This window comes from Halichoeres trimaculatus, unplaced genomic scaffold (assembly GCF_033239565.1).
Source record: "Halichoeres trimaculatus isolate MK-OKI-2021-1 unplaced genomic scaffold, fHalTri1.1 fHalTri1_scaffold_15, whole genome shotgun sequence".
Classification (NCBI taxonomy): Eukaryota; Metazoa; Chordata; class Actinopteri; order Labriformes; family Labridae; genus Halichoeres; species Halichoeres trimaculatus.
In genome coordinates this window covers 7310805-7326514 of record NW_027437193.1, presented here as the reverse complement: position 1 = coordinate 7326514, position 15710 = coordinate 7310805, and positions in this window count along the sequence as shown.

Genomic DNA, 15710 nt, shown 5'->3' with positions numbered 1-15710 from the left:
AGAAATCTTAGCACGTTATTTTGTCTTTAAGTAAAAATTGTCTTCTTATACTTGATATGAACCACATTCTACTTTTCAGTCCAGAAATTGTCTTGTTTCATGTCATTCAAAGACAAAAATGAGGTCAGGATTGCTTGTAACAAGTAAAAAATCTGCCATTGGAATAAGAAACATTTGCTCGAAAATTTGCTTAAAACTAGAAAAATGTCTTAATACAATAAACTTTACTCTTCTTCCATTGGCAGATTTTTTCTACTCATCACAAGAAATTCAGACCTCATTTTTTGTCTTTATACAACTTGAAATAAGGAAATAAGACGTTTTTTCTGGACACAGCTAATTAAACTGTAACACTTTGTTTTGGTCCGTTATTGACACTCAACAAGCTATCGGCAGGTAAGAAGGTGCATATCAACTGTGTGTTGGTTGATATATAGCAAGACTAGTCAACAGACAAGGAAAAGACATTCAACTATTAGTAGACTAAAATGTGCATTATCAGTAGATATGTAGTTTCATATCAACAGTTTATCAGTTTATAGACTAATCAATCAGTCACACAGACAAAGTCAAGCTTTCTCCGGTTTCCCTCATGGGACCTTCTAGGAAAACAGCTGTACAGTTGTTCTGGGGAAAAAATAGGTACAAGTCTACTGAAATGTTACCGTAATTTTGTGTGCCTACTGAGAATGTTTTGTAATTCAAATAAACAAGCTTTCTTTCTCTGATATGCAGTTGTGCAAACTTGTCTGTTTGGCTCTGTTGATAGTTAATAGAGTTTGAACTGATGTCAACTGTTTTTCACTTCAGTTGGAAAGCCTTAACCCAGGTTTACAAATGCTTAGTCCAGAATGCCAAGTGAAAGTCTGTTGATTGTTGTCCGTATTTATACAAGTAACAGATAGGTAACTACTAAAAAATTAATATATTATCTATTGAAAGACAGTTAATCTAATCACTAGTTGACAACCAACAGAGTATCAACAGATTCAGTCATTCAGTGGGTGAGCAACGTTAAAGATCTTACTTTTAACTGACAGATCCATTCATAGTAGTAGATTGTCAACTTACAAGAAGTTGACAATCTACAGTAGTAGTACAGTAGTAGTAAATGTCAATTAATAGCCTGTTTAAAAAAAAGTATAAGATTCATGAGAATTTTTTGGTTAAATGTTGTAAAACCTTGAAATGCTTTGTCGACTGTTGAAAATTTACATTGAATATCCACTGATAGCTTGTTGAATGTCAGTGCATAACCCCATCACTTAAGTCTGCAGAGCTCTATTTTATATCCGAAAGTAGCCAAAGACCTGTGGGTTTAGAGTTTAGTCTGTTTTAGAAATGCAAAACAATGGATTCCTTGACTCTTTATGTTGAAGTAAACTGGTTCAGGATTGATGCAGACCTTCTTTGTGTAGCTCTTCCATTCCTGTGTGTGGAGTTATTTTGGAAATTACAAAATTATAGCTCATGCTTTTGAGGTGATAATTGGCAGCTTTGTTTTGACACCCTTTCACCAAACTTCCTGTTGTTAATATTTACAGCACAGCTCCATGTCTCACTCTGGATGTGAGAACAACATCTCCCCAATGAAAAGAAGCAAAATGAAAAAAATTTCAAACTTGTGAAGGTATGACTTTGGATCGAGTCTGGTATCATACTGCCAAAAACAGAATTACAGAGGAGCATTAAGCTGAGGTAGCTAATTACCTTTGTGCCAGGTATAAAAAGTGGGTCAAGAGCGTCGAGGTGTGTGAACGCCATCACAAAACTGAGCCCCCTCCACGTGTGATACAGTGATTATTGGAGGAGACACGGGAGACCTGGTCAGGTTGGAAGTGCTTTGGTGTGTAGCGTGTGCCATGACCCCTGGCAGGGCCTATTAGAGGAAATGTCTCAGTGGTCTACATGCCTCCAATCTCTCTGGCAGCCACCGAGCAACATCAATTACACCCACAGCAACTCCGGCCTATAGCTACACGAGTATATTGCCATCACCACAGGGGTAATTGGTCCACTATATACTTCCAATTCCAAGCAAGTCACAGCCTATTTTTCCAGTCAGCTGACATCAGGCCATGTAAAAATTGCTATCATAGCCTGCAGCTTCACAACGGGGTGCTGAGATTGAACAAGGGCTTGGGAGGGGCAACATTCTGTACAACAATGATCAAAGATTATCAATGTGACGAGCCGTGAGCGAAAAAGAGTGATGCAGGCTCTGTTTTGCAACATTAAGGTGTTTTAGGCGTGGTGTACGGTGCGCTAAAGTGGATTAATGAGGAGCATTTTCTCCCTGTGTGCGTATTCCTCAGAGACGGATGTATACATGCATGATGCATCCCACCCCCTGCAGCGAGCACAACTTAAATGTCCTCCTCTGCAGTGATGCACGCATAAACTGTTGTCAGGGTTGGACCTGTGACCTTTTCATTCACAGTACAGGTTCTTTCCCCCACCAGGCCAAACACTGCTGCTTAAAGTGACCGAACTGTGCTCTAACAGACAGGATGACAACAATAATTAACTCCATTTATTACATAGTGAGGGATAATGTAAATGTCTCATGTCATTTCTGCTTATAATCCTTAATTTGAGTGATATTAGTCTTGACAGCAAGAGTACACACACACAAATAGAGTTACATACACTTGAATGCATAATGGCACACACAGACGCGCATACACACACACGTGGGTGCTTGGGCATTATGCATACATGCATGCACTCTCTTTTTAAATCAGTTTAATTTAATTAAGCTTTAATGGTGTTGCAATGTGATCAAAAACATGTTGCCTCATCTCATAAATACAGTAAACAAAGTGACAGATCAACATAAAAATAGTCTTTTTCTGAATCCTCACTCACACACACACACACACACACACACACACACACTGACACACATCTATATGGTGAAGCTGTACACTTTCATGCATGCACAATTAAAACACAGCATGCATCCTCTGTGGATATGTATGTATGCTCAGTGCAGATTCTGCAGCAGATAAAAGGTCAGTGGAAGTACAACCCAGCCCTCAGCGCTGTATGTGGTGTACATTCAGAAAGACAGGGAGAGCAGGAGCCTCACACACACACAAACACACACACACACCTGAACTCCAACCATTCTCACATACTCACTAAAAGCAGCTCCCAGAATGCAGATGCTCGCCGCGCGCAAACAGATGCACACACAAAGCAAATATGAAAAGCGAGCAGACTACTCTGCACAAGTGAGAGATGTACACACACGCACATACACACACATGCACAGAAACACCAGGCCCCCTGGCTGAGGCACTGGGGCCAATTAGGATGCCAAGGCCAATGCATCATCTGAGGGAGCCAGCTGTCTGTGAGGCTGCCCTGATGTGGCTGTCCTCGCTGTGCTCTGCAAGCCCTCTGCTCCAGGGAAGGGGGGCCTGGACAAGATCTGACACACACAGCCAATCCCTTCCCTCACCCTCCCCGAAGAAACAAGAAGCATCGCAGCACGCAACAGGTTAACTGGTTGATTAGTGCAACAAATTCAATCCTGTCCTCTCCGGATCATTAGCATTGCAGCATTTCGACGGTCAAGTCAGCATCTCACACAACTCTCTTTGGTGTTTTTACAAACCAAGACCTTATTTCTCATAAATAATATTCAGCATCTTTGAGTGAAGCCTTTTTTTTAAGGCAGTGCAGAGCAGGGTGAGCATTGTAAGAAATGTTCTTGTTTTTCTTTCTCGTTTCCCAGACTTTGCTTCTCCCTCATTTCACCATCTGCTGTTGTGAAATCCTGAATTTTTTAGCTCTGTTTGTGCTGAATAAACAGCACCGACCCAGTGGCACATAAAGTAGAAGAGAGTGTCGAGGCTGCCAGTCTTAACAGGTTCCCCCGCTTCAGGAATTATACCATCATCTGTAACCGTGTCTCAAACTGTATTGGAACAACAGCATCACACATGCTTGATTTAGGAAAACAGTGACAAAGCATTGAATACAAAACGAGGAATTGAGTCTTAATTATTCACTCGTACCCCCAGAAGAGGCTTCTGTCCTGGAATGACTGTGTTACATTTTATAGTCGTTTTCTTTCTAAGACTGAGAGGCAGTTTGATGTGCGGCAGAGTCCAGGCAAGTGCTCAACCTTGACCATCTGCTGGGTGTGAGAGAAGCTGAAGTCTCCCGGAGGACAGACAGAGGTGCTGCAGAGGGTGAAGGAGACAGGAAGAGAAAACCAAACACGTTGACATGAGCGAGGCGCTGATGCACTCTTAAACTACTAATGACAGGATTTATGTTTAATGAAATTTAAGCACAGCAGTGAGCATGTGCAGTGTTTATCCTGACATATAACTTCATACACCCAGCTCAAAGCAGGGAGAGCTCCGAGTTTTCTGATCCAATTTGAAATTCGTGCACAAAAAAAAGCAACAAAATCAGTGGTGCACAACCAAGCATGAAACCCTTAAAAAACCCTGCACAATAAAACAGGAAAAATAATATGAAACTACATAAAACAAAAGGCGACAAAGCAGTAAAAATCGTGAAACATGTAGGAAAGGAGAGGACCAGAACCATCTCTGCAGAGCTAAAGACCAAAGAAGAAGAAAAAAAAAAGATTTGATTTGAAAACAGACCAACATGTGACTGGAAAGGATCTGGTGCTTCACATAAATCATAATCAGAAATAGTTTATTATTACCAAAGTCATGAATCAAGAGGGCACAGCTTAAATAAGTTGCCAGCAGCTGTAACAGGCAGCCTGCGTGGTCAACACATGCCCACGCCACTGGAGATAAAGGTTTAGTGACCCTTGACCTTTAGTCCTGACCTTGACACAGCCTAAGAGGGCAATTCATGTTCAAATGGGAAGTTCAAGTCCTGTGTCTATGATTGTTTTTATGGCTCAGAGCACAAAAGTGTACTCAGGGATTTCATGGCTGCACAGATGGGAGTGTGCCTATGTTCCCACAGCTCTATGCTCCTACATTTTAAAGTTTTTAGTCCAAAATCTCCAAAAGTTTGGTTTTGTTTTTCTGACTTAAGGAAAGAAAAGTCTAACAGCTTTATGTGATGGTGAAAGGTGTTGTGGGTGTTAGGCAGGGTCAAAGGACACAAGCCTTGATCCATTTGAGGTATTTTAGAGCTCCAGGTAACTTCTTGTTGATTGTGGGTGAACACATCTTTGGTTAACTGAGGGTAGGTAGCACTTCTCTATATGTCTTTAGTTAAAGGGGCTGTGAGGAGTTTAAGAGTGATCTTGAAGAAGTCTCCCTTTCTAGAAATATGGCTGATTGACTTTAAAGGTCCCATATTATGCAAAAATCACTTTATTAAGTATTTCAGTGAAATGTGTGGGTCTTAGGCTTTCCCCCCCTGCCCACAAAATGTGACATCTAATGACAGTGAGGGCTAGTGAATAGACGGGTCCTGAATCCAGGTGCATTACCAACCATCCACCAACAAACCTGGGACCCTGGAAATGTGAGTATTTTAAATGCTGTGTGCTGTGGAGTAGATGTAAGAGCTTTTCCTCAGTGCCCCCCCCCCGTCTCTGTGTTAGCTTCAGGATGCTAACTTTAGCTGCAGTTAGCCTGTTGTTTTAGCCTGTAATGTTACAGTAGACGAGCTTCGCTGTTTTTTAAACATTGTGCACTCAGAGCTCGTGGCCCCGCTCTCAGTGACGCTGAAAAGCTGGGCGGTATCAGCGGTGGCTCATTTACATATGAAGGTCACACCCACTAAATCAGAGCGTTCTGAACAGAGGGGCTATGAGAGCCTGGAAACAATGCTGCTGTGCTTGATTTATTGGCTTTTTGGACCAAAACATGTTACTACCATTTCATGAAGACATCAATGATCCATATTAAACTGCAGAAAAAGAGCAGAATATGGTACCTTAAAGTGAGTTTATCAGCACCAATGTAGGTTATTTTGAAACGCTACTTCGTAGCTTCCTGATCAGGTCAAGCAAGACTGGATTGATTTACGGTACTTCCAAGTATCTATGAGAACACCAGGCCAGTTGATGAAGTTTGAAAGAGAAAAGTATTTGTCTGCCGAAAAAGATTTCTGTGATTAATTCTGTAATGATGGTGGACACTGTAGCCCAACTGTCAGACAGTAAAAGGACAGGAGAGCAGAGGAAAGCTAAACAGGAGAGTTATAGAGCATGAGCTAAAGGCTAACTCAGGAGCTAAGCTATTTGTGATAATGTTCATTCCAACCCACATGGAGCAGTTATTCTGCAGTGGTCTATTCAAACTTGAGAGTCTATAAATAAATTTCTACACATGGACGTCTACTAAACTACTGTACAAACTGACAGTTTGCTTGTTGACACGTTAACCTACAGATACGTTATAGCACCGGGCTGCTATTAGCCCTACATATAGCCGGCTACTGACATACAGTACAAACTCACAACGTTTGCTTGTTGTCACGTTTCAAACAACAGCACTGTACCAGAACTGATAAATACCTTACCTTGTTGCGTTGTATCAAGTAAAAAGTTGTCTTGAACAAAGAAAATTTGTTCCAAAACAAACACACGTCTGGTTAAAAGTCACATCGTGTCAGTTCAAAATGATGTACCAAAAAATGACCTGTGTGCCTGGTGCAGGTTCCAAAAATACTTTCAGTACACAAAAAAAACAAAGCATTCATACATTTCTAATTTTCATCTCATCAAGGCTGCTTCATACACTTTGGAGGCTTGTGATAAAATCAAATGAACCAGATAAGGAAGAAACATGTCAAGATGAACTTGTTTCATCACTTATTTGTTCGAAAAAAAGTCTTTTGAGCTGCAAATGTTAATTATATATCATTTGAAATACCATTGTACTTCCAGATGTTTAAATAAACCAGCTCCTTCTTTTTCTTAAAAAAAATAATCTCCTAATAGGTTTTAAATCAAGGAAGGAATAACCACAGCACTTGTGAAATATTGCAGAAATTGAATGTGAATCTATCTGACCTCGGTTAAATTGTATTTCATAATCTCTGTGCCCTTTTAGTTAGGCCATAAAAAGTTCTCTCAAAGTGAGATAGTAAAGTTAAGTTATTTCAAACTAATTTTAATAGTCTGCATGTTCTGAATTAAGCTCCCTTTGCCTGACAAATCCCACCTGTCAGCTTCTCCAGGCAGGTTAAAACAAGCACCAAGGATTATTCTCAAACACTTATTCCCCTGGATCTGATTCGCACTCGAAATGTAATCCTGCCGGACAGGGAAAATTAATCCACAAATGAAACATCCTCTCAGTAATTACTGTATTTCATGGCCCATTTTGATGTTGGTGCTGGAAACAAAAGGACTCTGTTTGTGATGTGCAAACAAGGGAGAAATTCTTGGACATCTCACAATAAACAGGCTGCAGCGATGATGTCATATCCCAAGAGAGTGGACATGCAGAGTTTTTTCCTGTTAGCACGACGGTGAAATCACTTGAGTGTAAAGGCTCAGACGAGCGTCTTGCGAGCCAACAAAGTGCAAGCAGCAATTAACTGTTGATGGCATAGCTCCAGGCTCTATGTCAGATCACAGAATTTCCTGTCTTGTGTCTTGATTCAGAGGACATCAGTTCAGCCTTGCAGTTAATCATTAACTCCCACATTGTGCAGCTAATATGCCGCTCCTTATGCATGTCTTTTCAACGAAAGAAACTCTGATGTGTGTGTGTTTGTATTATGATGCTGTTTGAAGAGAGGTGGGTTTTTAGATAAGGTACAGGACACAGAACACAGCAGGTGCCAGGGGTGTAACCAAGTTCCTCTTGAGGGCAAACAACGCAGAGGCCTGTTGCAGAGGATGATAATTGAATGAAATAGAGATTGGATTGGAAGCTCCTGTCACTGCCAGACACATCGGCAGGTTGATGACTCGTCGCCCCGGGCCTCCAGGGTCTGACTGGCGAGAAAGGAACAGCCTGTTTGGTGCTTTGCTTCTTTCTTCCTGTCCTTTCTCAGAGAGAGTGGGCTATAACTATCCACAGACCATCATATTTTTACCCAGCAGAAGAAGAAAAAAAAAACCCTCTCTTGCAAGATCGTCCAAAGGATCGCACGTATAAATGGAGCCTTTCAGTGGAGTGGAAGTGCACGCACACACTCCAACTCGCACACTGAGCAAAAACAAAGGAGGGAATGGGAACCCTTTCAGTTTTAATTAGTCGTCACTGCTGTGTTTTGGAGGCGGGGCAGGGGTCAACAGTAATTGGGTTGTTTTCATATTGAGGCATTCAGAGCAGAACGGAGGGATATGGGTCACAGCGAAGTGATCCCACAATCCCACTGCCTGTTTCCACAATCTCTTCCTGTCCACCTCCTCCTCCACCCTCCAACCCCCCGGTGCGCCCTGGCACTGGTGCGTTCACTGGAAAGACTTGTGGATACTGGCAGGCTGCTCCAACTGGAGACAGGCCACAGCACCACCCTCTCAACACAGCTCCAAGTCAGTTCTCACCAAAACCAAATGGAGGAATCTGGAGAGCTCGGCTGCGCCATTGAAGAACAGGCTTCTGGGAACATGTCTGGGAAAACAGAGGGGATGCAAAGACTCGGAATGAGGCGGAGGAATCACATTGCCTGGAGGAGATGCCAGGATTTTCTCCACCAGCCGAACCAGGAGCGCCAAAATAAGAAGTGCCAAACCAAACTGAGACAAGCCTGCTTAGAGAGGGAGAGGATACAAATGGTAAGACGGCAGGAATGAATCAGTGAGAGCACTGCTGTGGAGGATAGACACCATCCAGATGGTCAGCTCAGTGGCTTTCAATAAATAATTTATCAACTTCTTTCTTTTTTTGACGCCTGCAGTCTCAAACTTTATCTTTAGTACCCACGGTTCACATGTGAAAAATGAGGATTCTCATGAACACTTGTTGTTTGACAATTGCAGTGCATTAATATGGAGTGTTAGCATAAATTACACACAACTACATAATGAATGCGCATAGGCTCTCCAAGCTGTGAAGTGCCTTGGAGGGGGTAATGCAATACAGCGGGACAATGGCTGTGGAGCTTTAGAAGCTGATTGCACTAGTCAGGTTGGAGAGGCATCCGAAGGATGTTGGAAGGGCCACTTTGTGACGGACAGCATTAAGATGAAACAGCCTTGAAGGACTCTGATATTGCTGGGCTGGTCGTGATAAATTATGAAAGCAAGAATCTGCCAGGTTGAGGTCTCTGCAGGGCTGCCTCTCGTGTACTGTAGGATATTGTATTCTGTCTCTCTCTGTATATTTTCTCCATAGGCTCGTCTTTTGGGAGGTTTTACAGATTTTCACTGACATACACCGGGACCTGTTAAAACCCACATTTACCTGGAATTGATGTCCTCAGGCACACAAACTTTATGATTCCTCCTGCATCGAGTTTCTCTCCAATACATTTTACAGTAAACAACCTCTAGATGAGACAGCTTTGAAGATCGGCTGGAAATGAAAGTAAGATACAAATAAGAGGAAAACCACCACAGGTAGGAGTCTCCTCCTGAACTGCAGCTGTTCAGTGAAAAGGTAAAATATGGCACTTTTCTAGTCTTTCCGACCACTCAGGATGTTTGAGGTCTACATGAAACGTTCATCCATTCATGGGTGCATTCATACAATACAGGCAGAGGAAGCTGCACTGAGTGCCCATCAGCATTCCTTCTTCAAGTGCACACAGAGAAACCTGGGTGTTCAGATCTCTAGTACATGATGAATACTTCTTACCTGGTTTAGCTCTTTAACTCATTCAACAACAACAAAAAAACAAGCACTTCAGTCTACTCAACTGATTTCTCTTTACTCCACCTCTGACCTCTACACATACACTATACCTGAAGCTTCCCTCTAACACAGGAACACGCTCCCCACATAGACTGTAGATAGAGTGGAAAGTGTGGCTCCGCCATTCACCATTGTACGGGTTTGAAGCCAAAATACCCCCGTCATAGGCGCCGCCATTGGCAGCAGTTGTCCAGTAAGAATCCACTCAGTAGAATCTGAGAGCAGCCACAATCCTCCCAAAAATTTGAGAACAGCTTTCAATCATCGCTAAACGTGACATAAAGCCTTGTTTTTAACCTCTTAAAACTAATGAAAACTAAAATTTTCCAAAAAAAGAGGACTTGAATACAAGGCAGCCCAATAATATCTTTAAATCACCACAACAATCAGATGTGAGAAACATTTCTACAAGGTGTGTTGATTTTTTTAAGTTTAACCAAAGCTCATCTGGAATGACTGGGGAGAAGGATTGTTTGAGCTATACTGCAGCCAGCCACCAGGGGGAGAAAAAGTAGACATGGTTACTTTTTTTAATAACATCTTCAACCTAACCCTTACAAATTTGTTTTTTGTAAAAAAAAAAGAAAAAAGAAGAATCTTCTTGGGAATCTACCCTAGAGACAGAAATTCTTCCTTAATTGAAGAATCACCAATTAATGTTTTAAAGTTTGACCACAGCTCATCTGGAATGACTGGGGAGATGGATTGTTTGACCTATACTGCAGCCAGCCACCAGGGGGAGCAGTTTTTGTGGTGTTTTTAGCGGCAGCATTTTTAGGAAAGACACACAAACAACCCAACTTATATTTTGTAATATTTCACTTGATGTTATATCATCACACAAGATGATCAGCATGTGAATGAAGCTCATGAATACGTTTCGCAACAATCCAAAACTAGGATAGTTCAGAACGACTTCAGGAGAAGCCAATTGCACATACCTCTAAAAGAAGAAGTCTCCAAGGGATTAGATTTGGCACAAGTCATTGCTTCTTAATCGGTGCATTAACAGGTGGGATGTGTAGGAAGATCTTTCTGTTTCTTGGTTATTGGACGCCAAGAAAGAGAGTGACAATGAGTCTATATCAAATTTTTGTATGTATAAACAAAAAAAAAAAAAAAAAACACTGGTCCGTTGAGCTGTTGAAAATAAACTGAAAAGCTCAAGAGGTAGCATGCTGTGGAAATTCTTAGTGAGAAATAAAGAAACAGAAGTTAAAATGTAACTGACTTCTATATAAAATGTTCATGCACAGAGTCTGACACTGGATGAAGTTTCAACACAGTTTTTATCGCCAAACTGGAAAAAACAAATGGGGTGATTTTGTAGCTAGATGGTTGAGCTAACTCCTGCTTGTTCCCATTTCTCGTCTTCCTAAATATTCAAAACCACAGTTTGTGGATGAGTATTAAAATTCACTAAGTTAAGGAATATTTATTTTAGATAACATAAACAGGTCTAGATGAGCTGTTCTTGGAAAGCGTCTTTAGATAAAAAATTGTTGCGATTTGGCGCGCTACTAAAAAATAATCACTTTATTTGGTATTTGCATTGACCGTGCAACTAAGGGAAAGGTCACACAGACCATCTGTACCGTGCTGCGCCATGCTCAAGCACGAGTGGTCCTCGGCTGTCACACTACTCTTCTCTGAGCCGGACTAAAACACAGCCCGCTTACACCCCCATGATTGTTCAAATGATTGTCAAGAGGAGCAGTCGCAGTGATTAAACATCATGGATTTTGCGACATTTTCTGGTTGCTTAAGCAAGATTGTGCTGTACCGCACCAAAGCACACTTCCCTAAGCGTGCCAAAGCCAAGGAGGCATGGTATACTTGCGGTCACACTGGCTGAACACACTGAACTTTAGGGTTGAAGATAAGATAAGATAAGATAAGATAAGCTAAGATCAGGTTGATCTCCAGGGGGGAAATTATTTTGTTGCAGCATACAAATGAGAAGTAGGAGTAGTACACTGAAATCTATGACACAAAAGTACGACACACTTAAGCTAACTTCACACTAACAATAAGACAGTAAAATAAATTGAAGTGGAATGAATCATGGCAGCCTGATAAGTAAACATATTAACAATTGATAAGTGTTATGTACCCAAGTGTGCTTGGGTACGGTAGGGGTGGCCAATGTGAGTGCACCCTAAAAATCATAGATTTACTGATGGTTAGTTCACGAGACTTGCAAGCTACAGAAAAGTGACAAACTGGGAGTGAAAATTCTTCTAGTTGAAGACGAGGGATCACGGTTTGAAAAGGCAGATCTGTTGCTAAAATCAAAGTGAACTGGCAACAGTAGGGACGACAGTGCATGATGAGTTGTCGATTATGCACCAATTCTTCAAAGTAAGAAGAAAGAACAGCTAAGCTACCACATCTCTGATTTTTTAAACAGAATTTATCACTTAGACTTTGGTATTTTTAACTGCTTCTTCAGATATGACTGAAAAAACTTGAAATGCTGAAGCTGAAAATAATTACTCATTGCTTGAACAACACTCAACACACACTGCCTTCAATCTCCAAGGCAGGAAGTAGGGTTTGGCAGAGCACACCAGTCCTCCTCGCCGTCTTGTAGCTGGAAAACACGCATCAGTCCATGCCAGGGATTTAACATCTGAACATCTTTCTACTTACTGGTCCTCCTCTCTAATTCAAAGCCAAACTACCACCGCAGTATCCTCACAACTCTCCACAGCACTGGCATTCCCTCTCCGGCCTGCTTTCTTTCACTTCCAACATCCACATCAAATTATTTGGAATATTATGTTTGCAGAAAGCGGCTCAAAGTAAAGCCCGGGAGCAGGCTGCCAGATTTCAGTTTCAGGAAAACAGAGAGGAACTAGAGGAGCTGAAGATTTTAGCATGCTGCCACAGCTCACGCTTTGAATCATCATTAGAGTGATTAATTTTCCCTCCAGTCCTACACTCCTCATTGGTGATTCCCCTCCAACACTTTGGCCCTGCGCCACACGAGTGACAAATGTGTTCCCATGGAAACAGACCTGTCACGCCAGTGTCACCGCTGGCCTGTCAAATCTGCCAGAGAGGAACCAGCTGGTGACCTGACTGATCTCGCATCAGTACAACAGTGCGACTTTTGACAACCCAGTTGCTTTTAAAGTGCGTATGAGCGCTCCCTGTCATTGTTAGACACACACACACACTCACACACACACATAACAGTTCCTTTGGTCTCTTCGTCAACCAGCTTCTCTTTACCAGCTCTGTCTCTGTCTGTCTCTCATCAAATTTGCCCTTTTTTCCTCGCCATCCAGTGGTTTGTCCTCCACAAAAGCTTGGCGTATCTTGATGTAACGCCACCATGGACTGGAGACATGATGGATGAAGCCAGTAAAGTGACCCACGGTTTTTTTCTGAACACCATACGGTGGATTGTTCCTGGTATGACTATAAATACTTTTTTTCTTTAACATCTTTTGAGTTAAAGTGTCATCTTTTGACTTAAAATTTAACCACGTACGTAAATGAAGCCTTCTTTATGAAAATACATTTTAGATTTTTCAGAGCTGGAAGTTGCCACTTGCTCAATATTGTCCTGTTGAACCACCTATAAAGCTCTTCTATTAAATTCTGTCAGAATTTTCCGGAAATGGCTTTGCTCACATGGCTCCAAAAGCTCCAAAAGTTCCCAGTGATCAGAAAGAAGTGGAAAAAGGTTATGACTCACAGATAAATCACTCACTATGCTGGAATTGTCTGACCCCACTTGGGGAAGAAAAAGTAATTCTCTTACAAGTGAGTGGAGTTGTGGAGTGGGTGTTGTGTGTAGTGTCATTCACAACCTTTTCACCTCACAGTGTGACTGTAATATGTGACTTAAGACCATAAATCAGTACACTTATTTTTCCGTTGCGATACCACCCTGGAATGTTGTTATGAGAAGTTTTGCCCTGAAAGAGGCTTGAGGACAAAGCAGCTATAACAAAAAAAAACATCTTAAGTTAAGTGTTGAGAAAAAGCTCAGATTTGCACGGAATGTGTGTTGTACTGGTTCTTATCCTTGTTGCATATAATTTCAGCACCAAAGCTGCAAGTCAGTAATCATTCATGATGATGCAAAGGTCTTAAATTTCATTCTTTAATCTGGCAGGAATCCGACGCCATGGACGAGGAAAAGTTGATTTTGGGGTTGAAAAACTTCTTAATTTTATATGACACAATACATCCTTTCTATGAGGACACCAACAGAAAGGAGAAGGGGTGAGACATGCTGAAAGGTGCCGAGAGATGAGGGGAGTTGCCGACAGGTGACGGGAGGTGCAGAGCACTGTGATTGAGGGCAACAGAACTCAGATCTACTACCACAGCAATCTCCGTGCATCCAGCAAGACTCCTGCAAACAGTTCACACAATATGGTAACGATTTTTCTGTCAGTGGTGCTATAACAGCATACAAGGATTCATATATTTAGGGAATATATTAGGGGATATGGATTATAGCACAGCTGGCTCTACTGAAAAACAAAACTTCTTGCAAAAAAATAAATGTGATCTAGTTCATTTTTTTGGACCATGAACTAATTTCAGAATTTTTGAAAATAAACTATGAATATGAACTAGTTAATTTTAATTGGTGTGGATTGAACTTTTTGTGTGAGCTGGCACAACACCGTTTTACACAGAAGTCAACTTAAATCTAGCTTCAACCCACATACCTCGAAAATTTACTTCAAGTAGTTTTTTCAGTTGTTGCAAAAAGAAATGATTTCTTTCTTTCTTCTTTCTTTCTTCTTTCTTTCTTTCTTTCTTTCTTTCTTTCTTTCTTTCTTTCTTTCTTTCTTTCTTTCATGTACTTAACAAAAAATGATACACCGTCTGATTAAACATTTGATGCATTCAACATTAAGTTAAAAGAAAAATGTGAACAACAATATAAAAAAAAACAGTAGCAGATTACAAAAAAATAAGAAGGCAAAGAGAATAAGGTAAAAGTATATCAAAGAATATAGAACAAGTAAGTAGAAATAACTCAGTTATCAACACGAAAAACAGAAGTATCAGGGGTTAATATGTTGACAGACTTTTTTCTATGAAATAAAGGCAGTTAGCATTATCCCATTAATCACAATGTAATTGAAGTCCAAAACAAATGCAGGGATATGTTTTTTCCTTTGCATTTTTCCTGCACACTGTAGTTAAGCTACAGTAGTTTCTTTGAATAAGATAAGATAAAATAAAGGAGATATAAAATTGAAAAATTTAAATTGAACAATAGATAATAAAATAAACATATTTTATGTACAATATATTTTCCATATATATTTATAAATAAAATACATTGAACGGACTAAATAAAAAAAAAGAAAGAAATTACAGCAAAAAAAAATTAGGCATTGAATAGACTCAATTTGACAAACATAAAAACTGAAAAAAAAAAAAAAAAGAAAAGAGTTTTATGGTAAGACTTATAATTAGACTTTAATTTACACAACAGTCTGACTAACACTGAATCTTGTGGTGGAAAAATAAATACACCAGTGTGTTTTAAGATTGCACATTTCACCCCAGAAACTCAGAGATGGCCCAGGTAAATGCACTTTGGATCAAGTGGTTTAAAAACTACTTTGAATTTGAGCTACAGACGACCAGCAAAGCAAACAGTTTCAGTTAATCACCCTGGTATCAGCAGGTAGCAGAGCTCTGTGACTCAACAAAGACTCATGGCTCAGACCTGAGGTACAGTACGTCCTTAGGTTGGTGTGTTGTGACTCGGTCATTTGCTTTGCTGTTTAGGAGAATAATAGCCTGACGCATGCAGAACTTGTGTGACGCAGAGGAAGAAATAAAACTGCTGCAAACATTTCTTCTCATTCTGACTCCTTTATTATGAGAAATGCATAATGAAGAATGAAAAGGAGAGCAGATTATAGCAGGTTTGTTTTAAGAAACCTTCAGTAAATACTC